The sequence below is a fragment of the Hemitrygon akajei genome, chromosome 3 (assembly GCF_048418815.1).
Source record: "Hemitrygon akajei chromosome 3, sHemAka1.3, whole genome shotgun sequence".
NCBI classification, from domain to species: domain Eukaryota; kingdom Metazoa; phylum Chordata; class Chondrichthyes; order Myliobatiformes; family Dasyatidae; genus Hemitrygon; species Hemitrygon akajei.
Window position 1 is genome coordinate 78,414,376 of NC_133126.1, and position 19,546 is coordinate 78,433,921.

Genomic DNA, 19,546 nt, shown 5'->3' on the forward strand with positions numbered 1-19,546 from the left:
TGGTCCATGGACAACTGGATTGAGGCAGGGCATGTGGAAGGTAGGTGTGATCCTGAGGCATGGTGGCAGCTGGAGAAGGTAAGTGACTGGATTGATGTGATGGGTAATTTTGAAAGGACCAATGAACCAGGGAGAGGGCTTGTGGGAGTCGGTGCGCAGGGGCAGATCTTGGGTAAATATTCAGACGCTGACCCCAGGCCGAAATTGTCTGGGCACCAAGGACTGTCAGTTGACAGCAGTAGGCATGGTTGGCAGCTGGGATGGCCCTTCATGCCTTCTTCCAAGCATTCAGGCATTAGTGAACCAGGACCCTGGTGGGCAGGATCTCCCCTGTTGGCTCCTCCATGGGGAACAATGGGAGTTGGTAACATGAATCACTTCAAATGGTGAAATACCCATGACAGAGGAAGTACGTGGACTGTGGGACAGCTCAGCCCAGAGCAGATACATCTCCTGTGTGGAAGGGTTAGAAGCAGCAAAGCATCACAGAAACTTTTCCACTTGCTGATTGGCTCTTTTTGATGGTCCATTGGTCTGCACATGATAGCCAGAGGACAAACTCAGGGAGGCATGGAGGAGGAAGAAGGCAGCTTGCCAGAAGCAGGAGAGGATTTGTGGGCCCCAGAAGCCATGGAGGGGAATACTACATATTGGAGAACCAGACCCACCATCTCAAACTGTGTAATCCAGCACCAAGCACAAGCCTTGATTCAGGCGAAGTATCTGATCCACTGCCTCCCTTCCACCTCCTGGATGGTCAAACACCCAGTGCATGTAAGTGGTGAATTCCCCATTTTTATTACAAATGGTGGTGTGGCGACCCACTTTCTGCGCAGGAGAACCGGCTCACAAGTAGCCAGCGCGCGGGGAGAGACTTTGGTAATGCACCTCTGACGTCATTTCCGCCCGGAGAGGGCGGGCGCTAGGGATTAAATGCCAGCGCCGCGAAGTTTGAATAAATTAGTCTCGAAACGACTTACCGACTGCGTGTCGTTATTTCAGCGCTGTGTGTAGCACATCATTACATTGGTGACCCCGACGGTCCAAACGGGATTTGGACCAAAGATGACCGACTCTTCATCTGTTCACGCAGTTTCGCTGAAACTGCCGACTTTCTGGACGCTGCGACCACGCGTGTGGTTTAGCCAAGCAGAAGCCCAGTTCCAGATTCGGCAGATATCCTCTGATTCCACACGTTACTACCACGTGGTGAGCGCCCTTGACCAGGAGATGGCCGCCCAGGTTGCGGATTTCATACAGTCGCCCCCGGAAGAAGGCAAATATGAAGCATTCAAAGCACTGCTCATTCGAACCTTTGGCCTCTCACGGCGTGAGCGGGGTGCCCGCCTGCTTCACCTGGACAGTTTGGGAGACAGACTGTCATCAGCATTGATGAACGAGATGCTGGCCCTGGCCGACGGACACAAGCCCTGCCTCATGTTCGAGCAAGCGTTCCTATAGCAACTGCCCGAGGACATACATCTGCTGCTGGCCGACGCATATTTCAGCGACCCCCGGAAGGTGGCGGCCCGGGCAGACGTGCTGTGGAAAGCCAAGAGGGAGAGCGTGGCGTCCGTCGGTCAGATTACCAGGCCACGCGCCCAACAGCGGACCAGACCAGGCCCGGCAGAAGGGCGCACACAACACAGAGGCAGGAGTGAAGTGGACAGTGAACAGTGGTGTTTCTACCACCAGCGGTGGGGCACAAAAGCCCGCCGTTGTCGCCCACCCTGCAAGGGCCAGGGCCAGGGCCAGGGCCAGGGCCAGCTGCCGCTAATGACTATGACGGCTGGCCACCAGGACAGCCTCTTGTACGTCTGGGACAAACAGTCGGGACGCCGCTTCTTGGTCGACACCAGAGCAGAAATCAGCGTCTTGCCCCCAACAGGGTACGACACCCGCAACAGGAAGCCAGGACCCACCCTGAGGGCCGCAAACGGCAGCACAATATGGACCTACGGCACCCGCACAGTGCAGCTGCAGTTCGGCGCCAGACGGTTCACGTGGGACTTCACACTGGCCGCGGTGGCCCAACCACTCCTTTGGGGCGGACTTCTTGCGAGCTCACAGTCTGCTGGTCGACTTGCAGGGGAAAAGACTGGTACATGCCGAGACTTTCCAGACGTTCTCCCTGGGTGAAGCCAAGTTGCCGGCCCCAAACCTGGACTCCATCACATTGTCAGACAACGAATTCACCAGAATCCTGGCGGACTTTCCATCGATTTTGGCACCGCAGTTCATGGCAGCCATGCCCAGACACGGGGTACAGCACCACATCCCGACCCAGGGACCACCCCTCCACGCCCGCGCAAGAAGGCTCCCCACGGAAAAGCTCTGCCTGGCGAAGGAAGAGTTCAAGAGGATGGAGGAATTGGGGATCGTACGGAGGTCCGAAAGCCCATGGGCCTCCCACCTGCACATGGTGCCCAAAGCAGCCGGGGGTTGGAGACCATGCGGCAACTACCGCAGACTGAACGAGGCTACAACTCCAGACCGCTACCCTGTGCCACACATACAGGACATTGCAGCAAACCTGCACGGGTCAAGAATCTTTTTCAAAGTAGACCTAGTCCGGGGATACCATCAAATCCCAGTGCACCCTGAAGACATTCCCAAAACAGCACTCATCACCCCGTTCAGCCTGTTCGAGTTCCTCCGAATGCCATTCGGCCTGAAGAATGCCGCACAGACATTCCAGCGGCTAATGGACGCGACCTGGACTTTGCGTACATCTATATGGACAACATCTTTATAGCCAGCAGTAGTCGTCAGGAGCATCTGTCCCACCTCCGCCAGCTCTACTCCCACCTGAGTGATTTTGGCCTTGCGATCAACCCGGCCAAATGCCAGTTCGGTCTCGATACCATCGACTTCCTGGGCCACAGGATTACCAAAGACGGGGCAACACATCTGCCCGCCAAGGTAGATGCGATCCGCCACATTGCTCAGCCCAACACGGTCAAAGGCCTGCAGGAGTTCGTTGGTATGGTGAACTTCTACCACCATTTCCTCCCCTCAGCAGCCCGTATCATGCGCCCTTTATACACCCTGATGTCGGGTAAAGGCAAGGACATTACTTGGGACGAGGAGGCCGCGGCCGCTTTCGTTAAAGCCAAGGAAGCCTTGGCAGATACCGCGATACTGGTGCACCCCAGAACGGACGTTCCGACCGCCCTCACGGTGGACGCATCCGACACAGCAGTCGGTGGGGTGCTGGAGCAGCTCATCGAGGGGCGCTGGCAACCCCTGGCGTTCTTCAGCAAGCACCTACGACCACCCGAACTCAAGTACACTGCTTTCGACCGGGAGCTGTTGGCACTGTATCTGGCAATCTGGCATTTCAGGTACTTCTTGGAAGGCAGGCCATGCACCGCGTTCACGGACCACAAACCGTTGACCTCCGCGTTCACGAAGGTGTCCGATCCCTGGTCGGCTCGCCAGCAGCGACATCTGTCCTACATCTCCGAGTACACGATGGTCATCTGGCATGTCTCGGGAAAGGACAACGTCGTGGCGGACGCACTCTCCAGACCAGCTGTCCAGGCCCTGTCCCTGGGGGTGGACTATACAACACTGGCAGAGGCGCAGCAGGCAGATGACGAGATGCCCAGCTACAGGACCGCAGTCTCGGGTTTGCAGCTGCAAGACTTTCTTGTAGGCCCAGGTGAGAGGACCCTCTTGTGCGACGTGACTACCGGCCAACCTCGCCCCATCGTCCCGGCAGCCAGGAGGCAGCGAGTTTTTGACTCCATACACTGTTCGGTGCACCCATCTATCAGGACAGCCGTCCAGCTGGTCTCCAGCAAGTTCGCGTGGCACCGACTTCGCAAGCAGGTCAGTGAATGGGCCAGAACGTGCGCGCACTGCAAGGTGCAGCAGCACACTAAAGCCCCGCCGCAGCAGTTCGAACCCACCCACCGGAGGTTCGACCACATTCACGTGGATATCGTGGGCCCCCTACCAGTGTACCGAGGAGCGCGGTACCTCCTAACTATGGTAGACCGGTTCACGAGGTGGCCAGAGGCGGTCCCGCTCACCGACACATCTGCCGATTCCTGCACCCGAGCACTGATTGCAACCTGGGTAGCATGCTTCGGGGTACCGGCCCACATTACCTCTGACAGAGGCGCCCAGTTCACCTCCAGCCTGTGGTCAGATGTGGCCAGCTTGTTGGAAACGCAGCTACACCACACTACTTCTTACCACCCACAGTCGAACGGACTAGTGGAACGCTTCCACTGTCACTTTAAGTTGGCTCTCATGCCCCACCTGAGAGGACCTAACTGGGTGGTCGAGCTTCCCTGGGTCCTGCTTGGAATTCGTACAGCGTCCAAAGAGGATCTGCATGCCTCATCGGCCGAGTTGGTGTACGGCGCGCCCCTGGCCGTCCTGGGAGAGTTCATACCAGCCCCAAGGGGGCAAGAGGAAGAACCCGCAGCAGTCCTGGACAGGCTACGAGAAAGGTTCCGCAACCTGGCCCCCGTACCAACTTCACAGCACGGACGGACCCCGACCCATGTACCCAAAGACCTGCAGAACTGTAAGTTTGTGTTTGTACGAAGGGGCGGACACCGGGCACCGCTACAGCGGCCGTACGAGGGGCCGTTCAAGGTGATCAGCAACAACGGGTCCACGTACGTTCTGGACATTGGGGGGAGAGAGGAGGTTTTCACAGTGGACCGACTCAAACCAGCCCATGTGGACTTGGCACAGCCGGTCGAGGTTCAGGCACCGCGGCGCAGAGGCAGACCTCCCAAACAGAGGCTGATCCAGACTGTGGACATTGGGGGGTGTATCGCTGGTTCTGGGGGGGGGGGGGGGTTATGTGGTGACCCACTTTCTGCGCAGGCGAACCGGCTCACAAATAGCCAGCGCGCGGTGAGAGACTTTGGTAATGCACCTCTGACGTCATTTCTGCCCGGAGAGGGCGGGCGCTAGGGATTAAATGCCAGCGCCACAAAGTTTGAATAAACTAGTCTCGAAACGACTTACCAACTGCGTGTCGTTGTTTCAGCTCTGTGTTTAGCACATTGCTACAGTGGTTTCATTGTCCCAGTTAGCAGCAGCCTAGGTCAGAACTTAGCCAGTCAGGAGATAGATGACAAATGCAATTTTGGCTCAGTCCGTAGAATACAGATATGGCTGGAGTTAGAAGTGTAAGATGCACTGAGACAGGAAGTTGCGGCTTTGGGTTAGGGATCCAAAAAAATATTCAGGCTCCAGAATTCGAGGCTCAGAGGGCAGTGGCTGACTGTCGTGGGGTTACTGTATTGAGCCAGAGAATTGGTTGAGAGTGGTGAGTAGACACTCAATGGTTTCTTGTTGCTTCTGGATTTTGGGGTCACATCAAAGGACAACTTTCATGAGGTAAGCATACTCTGCTGGGTCAATTGATGATTTGCTCATTCTATCAGGAAATGAAGAGGAGGATTAACCCAAGCACACAGCAGCAAAGACAATTTAGTCTCTGATAATTAAACTGCAAAATAACAAGCAACAGGGTGGACACAAAAAGGAGAGAAAAGATACTTAACAGGACAAGGTAACTGAAGGCTGGGAGCAACTGGTTAAGGCTGGCTGGTTTCTATGAGTGAACAAGAATTTTGAATGAGAGTTTGGTTTAAATAGGCTGTAGGTGATAATGTTGGAAATGAGTGGCAGGTGATTCCTGTTATCTGGGTGGAGACTGGGAGGATGCACATGAAGCTAGATTCAGGTATGATGAAGGGTCTCAGCCCAAAACATCACTGTTTTATTCATTTCTACAGATGCTGCCTGACCTTCTGAGCTCCTCCAGCATTTTGTGTGAGTTGCTCTGGATTTCCAGCATCTGCAAAACTCCTTTTGTTTATAATTTGAAGGAATGCCGAATTTCCTGACATTTTTTAAGATTAAAGGCTGAAAAGGTAATGAGGGTTGATGGCAAAGAAGAAACATATGGATGAGAATTTTATATATCAACTATAGGAAATAGAATTTTGAATTACTCATGTTTATGAAGAATAGTGATCTCCTAAAGTGAGTTCTGACCATTTTGCTGTAACTTCTTTATAGTTTGTTGTTCTTAATTTGAGTGACAAAACTCTAGCAGATGACTCTAATGTATCTGTTAAAAGGCAATAGTTGTCCATAATTTTATATCATTGATACAATAGTATGTATTGTACTCAGTTTACTTATTATCATGGTTACATAAACTATATTTCATGGGCTTGACTTTAAAATTAGAGTAGAAACAAAGGTTAATACAATTAATTAACTATACAACAACAATTGTGTAAGGTATGCACCATAAATATTAATGACTCAAGTTCTGACGGTTTATTAAGCACAAAGACTCTCATTCACCTGTTACTTCTACACAACAGCAAAATACTGCATTCGCAGGAAACTTGAAATTAAACTCAATAAATGCTGGGTTTGATACTTCAAGAACTTGGAATCACAGAAATAATTGTGTTGGCCATGTAGGAAAATGACTGAGTGTCTATGCCCTTATGATTTTATACACCTCTATAAGATCATCTCTCAGGTTCATATGCTACAGGAAATAAAGACCTAGACTGCTTATCCTTATTGCATAACTCAGTCCCTCAACTCTTGGCAAAACACTCATCATTTGTTTCTGTACTCTTTCCAGTTTAATAGCATCTTTTTGAGCAGCGTGACTAAAACTGAACACTGTCCTCCAAGTGCAGCCTCACTGATGTCTTGTACAACTGTGCCATGACCTCCCTACTTTTACACTCACTACTCTGCCAAAATGCCAAAAATCTTCATCGCTACTCGGCCCTCCAGTGACCCTACTTTTGTAGAACCAGTTACTTCTGCTCCAAGGCCCCTCTCCTCTACAATCCATCCCAGGACACTACCATTCACTGTCCTACACTGATTTGCTGTTCCAAAATGCAACACATTGCACTGACCAGAATAAAATTCCATTTGCCTTTACATTGCCCAATGACTCAGCAGATCAAGATAGCCTTGCAATTTGTTTCGATAAACTACTTCAATGTCTGCAGTCCCACCTACTTTCATGCTAGCTGTAACGATAAAGCAGGCTTACGGGCTTGGTGAGTGAGGCAGAAGACACTAATTACAAATAAGCATATTTACAAACAGTAAAAGATTTGACCAAAAATCTAAGGACCTCCCCCCGCTCAAGTTATATAACTAAGTATTCAACCAACAGATACTTAGCTAAGTGTGTGAGTCTGGAACATATTTTCCCAATGGCTCTTCAGCACTGATCAGTGTGAAGAGGAGCCCCAGAAACAAAAGGAAAGGGAGGCCAAGCATCCTGCAAGTGCTATTCTTATACCCCTGAGGTTTCTGAAAATGGACAGTGGTGCCTTGGCACACAAGGGAGCAGTTACTCTATTGGGAGTATTCTATAGGTCCCCTGGTAGCAGCAGAGATATAAAGGAGCAGATTGGGAGGCAGATTTTGTAAAGGTGCTAAAATAACAGGGTTGTTATCATGGGTGACTTTGACTTCCCTAATATTGATTGGCACCTGATTAGTTCCAATGGTTTAGATGGGGCAGAGTTTGTTAAGTGTGTCCAGGACGGATTCCTGTCACAGGCTGACTAGGGGGAATGCCATACTGGATCTAGTATTAGGTAACGAACTAGGTCAGGTCACAGATCTCTCAGTGGGTGAGCATCTGGGGGAGAGTGACCACTGCTCCCTGGCCTTTAGCATTATCATGGAAAAGGATAGAATCAGAGGACAGGAAAATTTTTAATCAGGGAAGGGAAAATTATGAGGCTACAAGGCTAGAACTTGCGGGTGTGAATTGGGATGATGTTTTTGCAGGGAAGTGTACTATAGACATGTGATTGATGTTTAGAGATCTCTTGCAGGATGTTAGGGATAAATTTGTCCCGGTGAGGAAGATAAAGAATGGCAGGGTGAAGGAACCATGGGTGACAAGTGAAGTGGAAAATCTAGTCAGGTGGAAGAAGACAGCATACATGAGGTTTAGGAAGCAAGGATCAGATGGGGCTATTCAAGAATATAGGGTAGCAAGAAAGGAGCTTAAGAAGGGGCTGAGGAGAGCAAGAAGGGGGCATGAGAAGCCCTTGGTGAGTAGGGTAAAGGAAAACCACAAGGCATTCTTCAATTATGTGAAGAACAAAAGGATGACAGGAGTGAAGGTAGGACCATTTAGAGATAAAGGTGGGAAGCTGTGCCTGGAGGCTATGGAAGTGAGTGAGGTCCTCAATGAATACTTATCTTCGGTATTCACCAATGAGAGAGAATTTGATGACGGTAAGGACAATATGAGTGAGGTTGAAGTTCTGGAGCATATTGATATTAAGGGAGAGGAGGTGTTGGAGTTGTTAAAATACATTAGGACGGATAAGTCCCCGGGGCCGAATGGAATATTCTCCAGGCTGCTCCACGAGGCGAGGGAAGAGATTGCTGAGCCTCTGGCTAGGATCTTCATGCCCTCGTTGTCCACGGGAATGGTACCAGAGGATTGGAGCGAGGCGAATGTTGTCCCTTTGTTCAAAAAAAAGTAGTAGGGATAGTCCGGGTAATTATAGACCAGTGAGCCTTATGTCTCTGGTGGGAAAGCTGCTGGAAAACATTCTCAGAGATAGGATCTATGGGCATTTAGAGAATCATGGTCTGATCAGGGACAGTCAGCATGGCTTTGTGAAGAGCAGATCGTGCCTAACAAGCCTGATAGAGTTCTTTGAGGAGGTGACCAGGCATATAGATAAGGGTAGTGCAGTGGATGTGATCTAAAGCATTTGATAAGGTTCCACACGGTAGGCTTATTCAGAAAGTCAGAAGGCATGCGGTCCAGGGATGTTTAGCCTAGTGGATGCAGAATTGGCTTGCCTACAGAAAGCACAGGGTAGTGGTGGAGGGAGTACATTCAGATTGGAGGGTTGTGACTAGTGGTGTCCCACAAGGATCGGTTCTGGGACCCCTGCTTTTCGTGATTTTTATTAATGACCTGGATGTGGGGGTAGAAGGGTGGGTTGGCAAGTTTGCAGACGACACAAAGGTTGGTGGTGTTATAGATAGTGTAGAGGATTGTCGAAGATTGTAGAGAGACATTGATAGGATGCAGAAGTGAGCTGAGAAGTGGCAGGTGGAGTTCAACCTGGAGAAGTGTGAGGTGGTACACTTTGGAAGGTCAAACTCCAAGGCAGAGTACAAAGTAAATGGTAGGATATTTGGTCGTGTGGAGGAACAGAGGGATCTGGGGGTACATGTCCACAGATCCCTGAAAGTTGCCTCACAGGTAGATAGGGTAGTTAAGAAAGCTTATGGGTGTTAGCTTTCATAAGTCGAGGGATAGAGTTTAAGAGTCGCGAGGTAATGATGCAGCTCTATAAAACTCTTGTTAGGCCACACTTGGAGTACTATGTCCAGTTCTGGTCGCCTCCCTATAGGAAGGATGTGGAAGCATTGGAAAGCATACAGAGATTTAGAGAGCATGCATTAGGATCAGAGATTAAGGGAGCTAGGGCTTTACTCTTTGGAGAAGGAGGATGAGAGGAGACATGATAGAGATATACAAGATATTAAGAGGCATAGATAGAGTGGACAGCCAGCGCCTCTTCCCCAGGGCACCACTGCTCAATACAAGAGGATATGGCTTTAAGGTAAGGGGTGGGAAGTTCAAGGGAGATATTAGAGGAAGGTTTTTTTACTCAGAGAGTGGTTGGTGCATGGAATGCACTGCCTGAGTCAGTGGTGGAGGCAGATACACTAGTGAAATTTAAGAGACTACTAGACAGGTATATGGAGGAATTTAAGGTGGGGGGATATATGGGAGGCAGGGCTTAAGGGTCGGCACAACATTGTGGGCCGAAGGGCCTGTACTGTGCTGTACTATTCTATGTTCTACGTTCTAAGACAACTAATAGGAAAAAGCTGCTGTATACTTCAAACAGGCCAATTGATGACTAGCATGGTAGAAACAGCTTTTAACTGACAAGTAAATTAACCCCCCCCCCCACATGACACTAACCGTACCTTTTGCATTTTTATCCAAATCATTAATATAGATGACAATATTTTTTATATTTCAAATCAAAGTTTAAGTTATAAAGGCTGAAGTGATTCACATTTTCTGTCAAAAGTATTGAATATCACAATAATGATCATAGTAAATAGAGGCTGGTTATTTTTAATTCATTTCTCAGCAGGATGATAGCAGCTGTCAAATGTTGACCTGGGACATAAACCTCCCTCCAAACCTCAGTAAGTGGGATAACCACAATAAAAACATTTAAATAAGTTCATTTCAGAAGCCTAATTGCTGGCCAGTGATACTGTTGCAGGTTAACGGTAGTTCAATGTCCATTTAGGAATTGGATGGCAGTACCCAAGATGGAACCGACTAAATTTACAACCTTCTGCAACTTCTTTCGGTCCTGTGCAGTAGCCCCTCCATACTAGACAGTAAGGCAGCCTGACAGAATGCTCTCCACGGTACAGCTATAGAAGTTCTTGAGTGTATTTGATGACAAGCCAAATCTCTTCAAACTCCTAATGAAGTATAGATGCTATATTGCCTTCTTTATAACTGCACCGATATGTTGGGACCAGGTTAGATCCTCAGAGATCTTGACACCCAGGAACTTGAAACTGCTCACTCTCTCCACTTCTGATTCCTCTATGAGGATTGGTTTGTGTTCCTTCGTCTTATCCTTCCTGAAATCCACAATCAGCTCTTTTGAGTGCAAGATTGTTGCTTTGACACAACTCCACTAGTTGGCATATCTCACTCCTGTACGCCCTCTCATCTCCAACTGAGATTCTACCAACAATGGTTGTATCATCAGCAAATTTATAGATGGTGTTTGAGCTATGCCTAGCCACACAGTCATGGGTGTAGAGAGAGTAGAGCAGTGGGCGAAGCACACACCCGAGGTGACCAGTGTTGATCATCAGCAAGGAGGAGATACCCTTTGGGTTGGACAGTGGTTATACCTTTCAGTGATCCAGCTCTATTGAGATGTTTGGGCACATCTGGGTGGGTGAATGGTGAAAGACATCCAGATGAATGATTCTTCAGAGTATTTGAATCAGGCTGGAACTCCTAGTGAAGGGAGGTTTGGAGGCATGGGGTACAAGATTTCTCTCAGTTTTCCAAAATACAAACCAACAAAGTGTAGACTATCCCAAAATATAACATGGAAATCCCAGTGATGTTTCTCAGGTTTCAGGGGTAAACACAATGCTCCTTCCATTTCAAAGGAAATGGCTGAAAAAGTCTCACCTATTTTCTGAGTAGATAGATAGATAGATAGATAGATAGATACTTTATTCATCCCCATGGGGAAATTCAACTTTTTTTCCAATGTCCCATACACTTGTTGTAGCAAAACTAATTACATACAATACTTAACTCAGTAAAAAAATATGATATGCATCTAAATCACTATCTCAAAAAGCATTAATAATAGCTTTTAAAAAGTTCTTAAGTCCTGGCGGTAGAATTGTAAAGCCTAATGGCATTGGGGAGTATTGACCTCTTCATCCTGTCTGAGGAGCATTGCATCGATAGTAACCTGTCGCTGAAACTGCTTCTCTGTCTCTGGATGGTGCTATGTAGAGGATGTTCAGAGTTATCCATAATTGACCGTAGCCTACTCAGCGCCCTTCGCTCAGCTACCGATGTTAAACTCTCCAGTACTTTGCCCACGACAGAGCCCGCCTTCCTTACCAGCTTATTAAGACGTGAGGCGTCCCTCTTCTTAAACCTTCTTAGGAAGTACAGTCAACTCTGTGCCTTCCTGCACAAGGCATCTGTGTTGGCAGTCCAGTCTAGCTTCTCGTCTAACTGTACTCCCAGATACTTGTAGGTCTTAACCTGCTCCACACATTCTCCATTAATGATCACTGGCTCCATATGAGGCCTAGATCTCCTAAAGTCCACCACCATCTCCTTGGTCTTGGTGATTTTGAGACGCAGGTAGTTTGAGTTGCACCATATCACAAAGTCCTGTATCAGTTTCCTATACTCCTCCTCCTGTCCATTCCTGACACACCGTGGCCGTGTCATCAGCGAACTTCTGCACATGGCAGGACTCCGAGTTATATTGGAAGTCTGACGTGTACAGGGTGAACAGGACCGGAGAGAGTACGGTTCCCTGCGGCGCCCCTGTGCTGCTGACCACTGTGTCAGACCTACAGTCTCCCAACCGCACATACTGAGGTCTATCTGTCAAGTAGTCCACTATCCAATCCACCATGTGAGAGTCTACTCCCATCTCCGTTAGTTTGTGCTAGATTTAATTAGGAAGCTTAAAGTAAAGACACCCTGAAGATGCAGTGATCATAATATGACAGAATTCTCCCTACAATTTGAAAGGGAGAAGACAAAGTCAGATGTGTCAGTGTTAGAGTGGAGAAAAGGAGATTACAGGGGCATGAGAGAGGAGCAGGCCAAAGTTGATTGGAAGGGACACGGTCAGGAAGGAAGGCAGAACAGCAATGTCTATAGTTCCTGAGGGCAATTCAGAAGGCACAGGAGAGATACATCCCAAAGATGAAGAATTATTCTAAAGCAGGAGTTCCCAACCTGGGGTTCACAGACCCCTCCGCTAATGGTAATAGCATAAAAAAGGTTGGGAACTCCTGTTCTAAAGGAAAGTCAGACAGGCAAAAGATGGCATATAATCCCGCAAAATTTAATAGGAAGTTAGAGAGTTGGGAAGCTTTTAAAAACCAAACAGAAGGCAATGGAAAAAAAATATAAGAAAAGATTAAAAATGAAGGTACAATAATATAAAAGGATACCAACAGTCTTTTTCAATTATATAATGAATAAAAGTGAGGCAGGAGTGGATGTTGGATCACTGGAAAATGACGCTGGTAGTAATGGGGAAACAAAGAAATGGTGGATGAACTTAATAAGTATTTTGTGTCATTCTTCACTGTGAAAGACACTAGTATGCCAGAAACTTGAAAGTGTCAGGGGGAAGTGAGTGCAGTTGCTACTACTGTGTAGAGGTAATAGAATTCCTAACCAGAAGACCACTGTCTATGTAGATTGGTGATAATATGTCCTCCGTGCTAACGATCAACACTGGCACACCTCAGGGGTATGTGATTAGCCCACTGCTCTACTCTCTGTATACACATGACTGTGTGGCCAGGCACAGCTCAAGTACCATCTTTACATTTGCTGATGATACAACCATTGTTGGTAGAATCTCAGGTGGTGACGAGAGGAGTGGAGTGGAGCAACATCCTGGCACTCAATGTCAGTAAGACAAAAGAGCTGATTGTGGACTTCAGGAAGCGTAAGACAAAGGAACACATACTAATCCTCATAGAGGGATCAGAAGTGGAGACTGTAAGCAGCTTCAAGTTCCTGGGTGTCAAGATCTCTGAGGATCTTTTTCAATGGATGCTGCCCGACCTGCAGAGTTCATTCAGCTTGTTTGTACATGTTGATTTGACCCCAGCATCTGCAATGTACTTTGTGTTCTCTGAGGATCTAACCTGGTCCCAACATATCAATGTAGTTATAAAGAAGGCAAGACAGCTGCTATACTTTATTAGGAGTTTGAAGAGATTTGGCATGTCAACAAATACACTCAAAAACTTCTGTAGTTGTACCATGGACAGCATTCTGACAGGCTGCCTCACTGTCTGGTATTGAGGGCTACTGCACAGGACCAAAAGAAGCTGCAGAAGGTTGTGAATCTAGTCAGCTCCATCTTGGACACCAGCCTACAAAGTACCCAGGACATCTTTAGGTAATGGTATCTCAGAAAGACAGCGTTCATTATTAAGGATCTCTAGCACCCAGGGCATGCCCTTTTCTCACTGTTACCATCAGGTGGGATGTACAGAAGCCTGAAGGCACACACTCAGCAAACCAGGAACGGCTTTTTCCCCTCTGCCATCAGATTCCTAAACGGACATTGAAGCTTTGGACATTTCCTCACTTTAAAAAAAATATATAGTCTTTGTTTTTTTGCACATTTTTAATCTATTCAATATACGTATCCTCTAATTGATTTACTTATTTATTCATTATTATTATTTTTTCTCTTCTATGTTATGTATTGCATTGAACTGCTGCTGCTAAGTTAACAAATTTCACATCACATGCTGATGATAATAAACCTGATTCTGAAGATATTTAGGAAACTGAAAGGTCTAAAAGGTAGGTAAGTCACCTAGACCAGATAGACTATACTCCAGGGTTCGGAAAGAGGTAGCTGAAGTGATTGTGGACGCCTTAGTACTGTTCTTTCAAGAATCACTAGATTCTGGAATGTTTCAGGAGGACTGGAAAATACCACACCACTCTTTAAGAAGGGAGGTAGGCAGAAGAAAGGAAATTATAGATCAGTTAGCCTGACTTCAGTGGTCGGGAAGATGTTGGAGTCCATTATTAAGGCTGAGGTTTTGGGGTACTTGGGGGCACGTGATAAAGTAGACCAAAGTCAGCATGGGTTTCTTAAGAGGAAATATTGCCTGATGAATCTCTTGGAATTTCTTGAGGAAATAACAGGCAGTATAGACAAAGGGGGGGGGGGGGGGTCAGTGGATATTGTTTACTTGGATTTTCAGAAGGCCTTTGACAAGGTACCGCACATGAGGCTGCTAAACAGGATAAGAGCTCATGGTATTACAGAAAAGGTACTAGCATGGATAGAACAGATGTGGAGAGGAAGTTCCCATACTGAGGGAGTCTAGCACCAAAGGGTACAGACTCAGAATGGAACAATGATCCTTTAGAACAGGGCTAGGGAGGAATTACTTTAACCAGACAGTGGTGAATCTGTGGAATTAATTCCCACAAACAGCTGTGGAGGCCCAGTCATTGGATGTATTTAAAGTGGAGGTTGATAGGTTCTTGATTGGCCAGGGCATCAAAGATTACGAGGACAAAGCTGGAGAATTAGGTTGAGAGGGATAATAAAGCAGCCATGATGGAATGACAGAGCAGACTCAATGGGCCAAGTGGTCTAATCCTGCTCCTATGTCTTACATCTCATCTGAATTGTCTGTTAAAATCAAGAAGAGATATCGACAGCATGTGCAAATGCACAATATGTGACCTCCCATGCATGTTGATGGACACTGAGTGGAGACGATTGTCCCAAGGGGTCAATTTGGAACTTAGCAGTTTTATTAGAGGACAGGAAGAAGCATCTGTTATAGTCACAGGCATTTAAAGAATCAAAGACTGAAGTTTATTCAGATGATTTAGTCTGGCACAGCCATAGATCCCTCTAGCCCAAGCTGAGGTCCACAGATCCCTCGATTAATTTCCTTTAGCTGAACTGCTCTAATGCAGGGATCCACTATGCTTTGAACTGTACTTTCTAGATGTTTATTGTACATGTAGAAAATTGGTCTGTGACTGCTGAATTTCCATAGGATTTCTAAACCACCTCCATTTTTCCAACTGCCTGACCACTTCCTCTGTGGTTCAAGTGTAGTGGTTATCAAGTAGGCAATGTCACCCACAGACAAAGATAAAGTGGGTGGTGGGGGATCAGTAGCAAGGGGCCTGGTGTGGCATTACAGGCTGACCTTAAGAAATGAATGCCTATTTTAAACATTTGGTTGTCAGTCCTTCATAATTGATTACAATGATCACACAATCACCTCATCGCTTGCTAACCCACTATTCTCTTAGACTTTGCTCAGAGTGCATTAGAGTTGTTGAAAAGCAAAGTGACATTTCGGTGTTTGGCATATCAAAAGAAATCTAACCTGAAGAAATTGTGTTATTTCCCATCAAGTGGACATTAATCCATAATGAAACTGGCAGAAGTAGACCAAATAAGAAAGAAATGTAGACAGTATAGTGTGGAGTATCTGATATATGGATTTGTACCAACACAAAGCAACCAACAGCAGCCAATATGTCTCTTGTTTGAAAAGGTTTTTTTCCAAATGAGGTAATAAGATTGTCTAGGCTCCTTGAACATTTGAAGAAAATGCAAACAAGAACCTGACATATTTTCAGTCACTTCATGAAAACTTACTGAGATGGAAAACACTTTAAAACATGTTTGTCAACACTTCACAACTAAACAGTGGTTTGTATGCTTCATACATTTCATTGTTCATGACTAAATCTACAAAGCCCTATACAATTGGAGAAGAACTGATTTTGCCAGCAGTAAGAGAGGTTCTGAGTTCTACTTTTGCATAGGTAATACTTACATAAGTATGGTTTTCCAGACCAAATAATTAAAGTGATTCCACTCAGCAACAACTCTTTTCAAAGATGAATGAACGAAATGTCTGAGAATGAGGAAGACACATTTTACAACATACTTAGGACCACAGAGTTTGCCCTGCAGTTGGATGAGTTGACTTTGCCAGGCAACGAATATTTGCTTCTTGTTTCACAAACGATGAAAGCATGTTCGAGAGTTGTTATTTGCAAGGGAACTAGAAACAAATATGAAGGTGTAGTATATTTAATATTTGTGTAATATTCTCAATATATAGTTTGATTAAGCATTCTTTGTTTACATAATTCACTATGGAGGTTACATGAAAAGTACACAAATGGCATGCATCATTAAGCCACTACATCATGTTAGTGCCTCACCCTCATTACTAATCACCAACCACTGGTGCCCATTTTCAATCCACAGAAGGATGATCCACTGACAGCAGTAGCATGATTGCAGAGATGGGCTCGGTTTCTTGGCAGACGCTATTATAAGAACAAATTCAAGAGGACAACTAATAACAGAAATGTTGATGGATTGTCCCGTCTAGACTGAGAAATGGAAATACCTGAAAAATATACAGAAGAGGATACTGTTCTTCACCAATTCTCCCTAATGCAAATCAGAATTCTCCCTACTGAGGCAGAAGTGATCCAAAGAGATACCAGAAAAGACCCCACACTGTCTCAGGTCTACATAGCAACCCAAAATGTGCAGCAGAAACTTTATTTCCCCCAGTTTTACCAGTACCAGAATGAACTTGCCCTTGTCAAGGGTTGCCTTATGTAGGGATTGAAAATTGTTATGACATCCAAACTGAGGGCTACAGTGGTGGAGGAGCTATATGCTGGTCATCTAGGCTTTATGAAAATGAAAGTGTTCGCTCAATTTGTCTGGTGGCCTTGGATACATAAGCAGATTGAGCAACTTGCAGTGCATTGTTCAGAATATCAACATGTCCAGAAGATACTAAGGGCAATACCTGTCCATCCCTGGGAATGGCTTGCATTTTCCTGGCAGAGGTTTCATGCAGATTTTGCTGGGCCATTCATGGATACAATTTTTTTGCTCGTCATGGATGCAGCTACAAATGGCCAGAAGAGTTCCCAATATCCTCCACTACAGCCTTGCACACTACTGATGTGTTGAGAAGCCTCTTTGAATTGACTGGTATTCCAGAGCACAGACAGTGCCAAAGGACCACTGTTTCAGTCATTCCTAAAAATAAACAGAATAAGACATATTACTTCTGCACCATACCACCCAGCTACAAATGGCTTGGTGGAGAGATTTGTCCAGCATCTGAAGAGCACATGGTAAACAATCCCAGCAGAACACATACTCTGAATTAGAAGCTCCTCTTTGCATATTGGAATGCAGCGCACTCCACAATGAGCAACTCACCAGTTATGCTGTTGCTGGGACATCTCTTAAGCTCATGCTTGAATCTCCTCAAACCCATTCTCTGAAGGTGAATGCAGGACAAACAGCTGAGGCAAATTGAGGGCTTTTCAAACAAGTAGGTTCCTAAATGGATCAAAAGTGGGTACTCAGAAAGATTAAGGACAGACTGGACCACTCTCCTACACAGTGGAGATTGTACCTGATGTCATCGGGAGATGACACATCAGTCAGTCTAGGAGAGCAGAGTCAACTGCTAGAATACTGTTCCAACTGTTAGAAAAGACAGGTGTAAGCTCCTCGATAAAAAAAAAAAGGGGGGGGGGGGATATGAAGTCGACAAGCATCAGGACTCTGGTGTTTTTCTTTCGTTTAGTTTCTGGAGTTACAAAACATAATAGAAGGAGTCGTCAATATTTCTGGCTGTTGATCAAGTTTTCAAAGAGAAGAATATTCTACTCGCTAGCATAACTCTGCAACTTCCGCAACAGGTGGGGGACCATCAATGACACCATGACGTTATTGCTTTCTTGAAAACTGCTGTAACTAACATAGTTACCGTGCACTGTGTAACTCACATTCAAGATTTTGACGGAAAAAAACCTAAGCGAATCATTAAATACTGTCATCACAGCGGTAAATAAAATCCAGTCCCTTGCTCTCAATTCTTGACCATTTCGAGCTATGTACAGTATTGAGAATGACGAACAGTTTGAATGCTTGCTTTGTACACAGAAGTTAGATGGCTGTCAAAAGTTGATACGAGGCGCTCCCCACCACGCCAGCTTACGAGATTTAAACGCTCTAATTCTCCGGAGTCCGGATGGTTGACGCGTCCTTTTTAAGCGCTTAGGACGCTAGCGTTAATTGATAATCATTTTTGGGCGCCAAGAATTGAGTATTTAATGAACACCTGAATATATGTTCAATGCTGAAGCGTGAGCCTTACTAGTGTTTTCGTCTAGCGTTTGTTTTGTGCTCAGTCCACGATTCGGTTTGATACCGTATTTCGATGCTTGCTTCGAATTCTCCCATATTTGGGTCCAATCCATCTATCAAGGACTTTCGCGGCAGTACGATTGAGCCAACACAGACCCAGCGGGGTATCAGAATCTGTCCGCTGTGACAAGCCACAACGAAGTTATTTCCAGAGAGAGCGTGAAGGTTCACGATCTCCAGGTGGAGGGAGCCGGAGCCTCTCGGGAGAACCAGTCGCTCCCGTTCTTAAGCCAGTCCATCTTCCATGCCCGGAGAGATTCGGTGGCGACTTGGGCTCTTGTTGCAGCTTCCTCAACCAGTGCTCGTCTGGATTTGAACTTCAGCCTTCCCGTTGTTATGAAACCAGTAACTGGTTTCACTTACCAGCAAAGATAGATATGTCAGTTGAAGTCCAATGGTACTATTTTCAAAAGTTTTATTAATAAAGGGGCACAAAAATTAAGGTTAATACAAACATTCAGATAACATGCGTCAATAATCTAAAACGCAGGTACATTAATAATCACTCAGAACTAAGCTCCTTCGTTGTCTAGGGTATAATACTGAGTCCAATTGGAAATATAAAGAGTCACTCTGAAGTCTGCAGGCTTTTCCCTTTTGGTTTCACGTGTTGGAGAGAGAGAGAGAGATTGTTAGGAAAAGAGAACACTTGCCGTTGTCTTTATGAATCAAATCCTCAGCCTCAGAGGATTTGGCTTCCCTGGTGTTAAATAAAAGCGGTTTTCCGTTGGTTCTAGCCACAAACTCCGCATTCGGAATTTAACGCACGTGGCTTCCTTCAAAATGGCTTCCCGTTCCCACGGGAAGCGGTATCGTGCTTCTTGGTGTCTCCTTGGTGCGTCTGAGGGTCGTCCTCTTTCAGACCCTTCTTTATACTGCCTCACGGGATCTCAGGTGTCAATCAGGTTGCAGGTGATGCAATCTCTCTCTCAACCAGCCCACTTTGCCCGAGGGCTTTACAA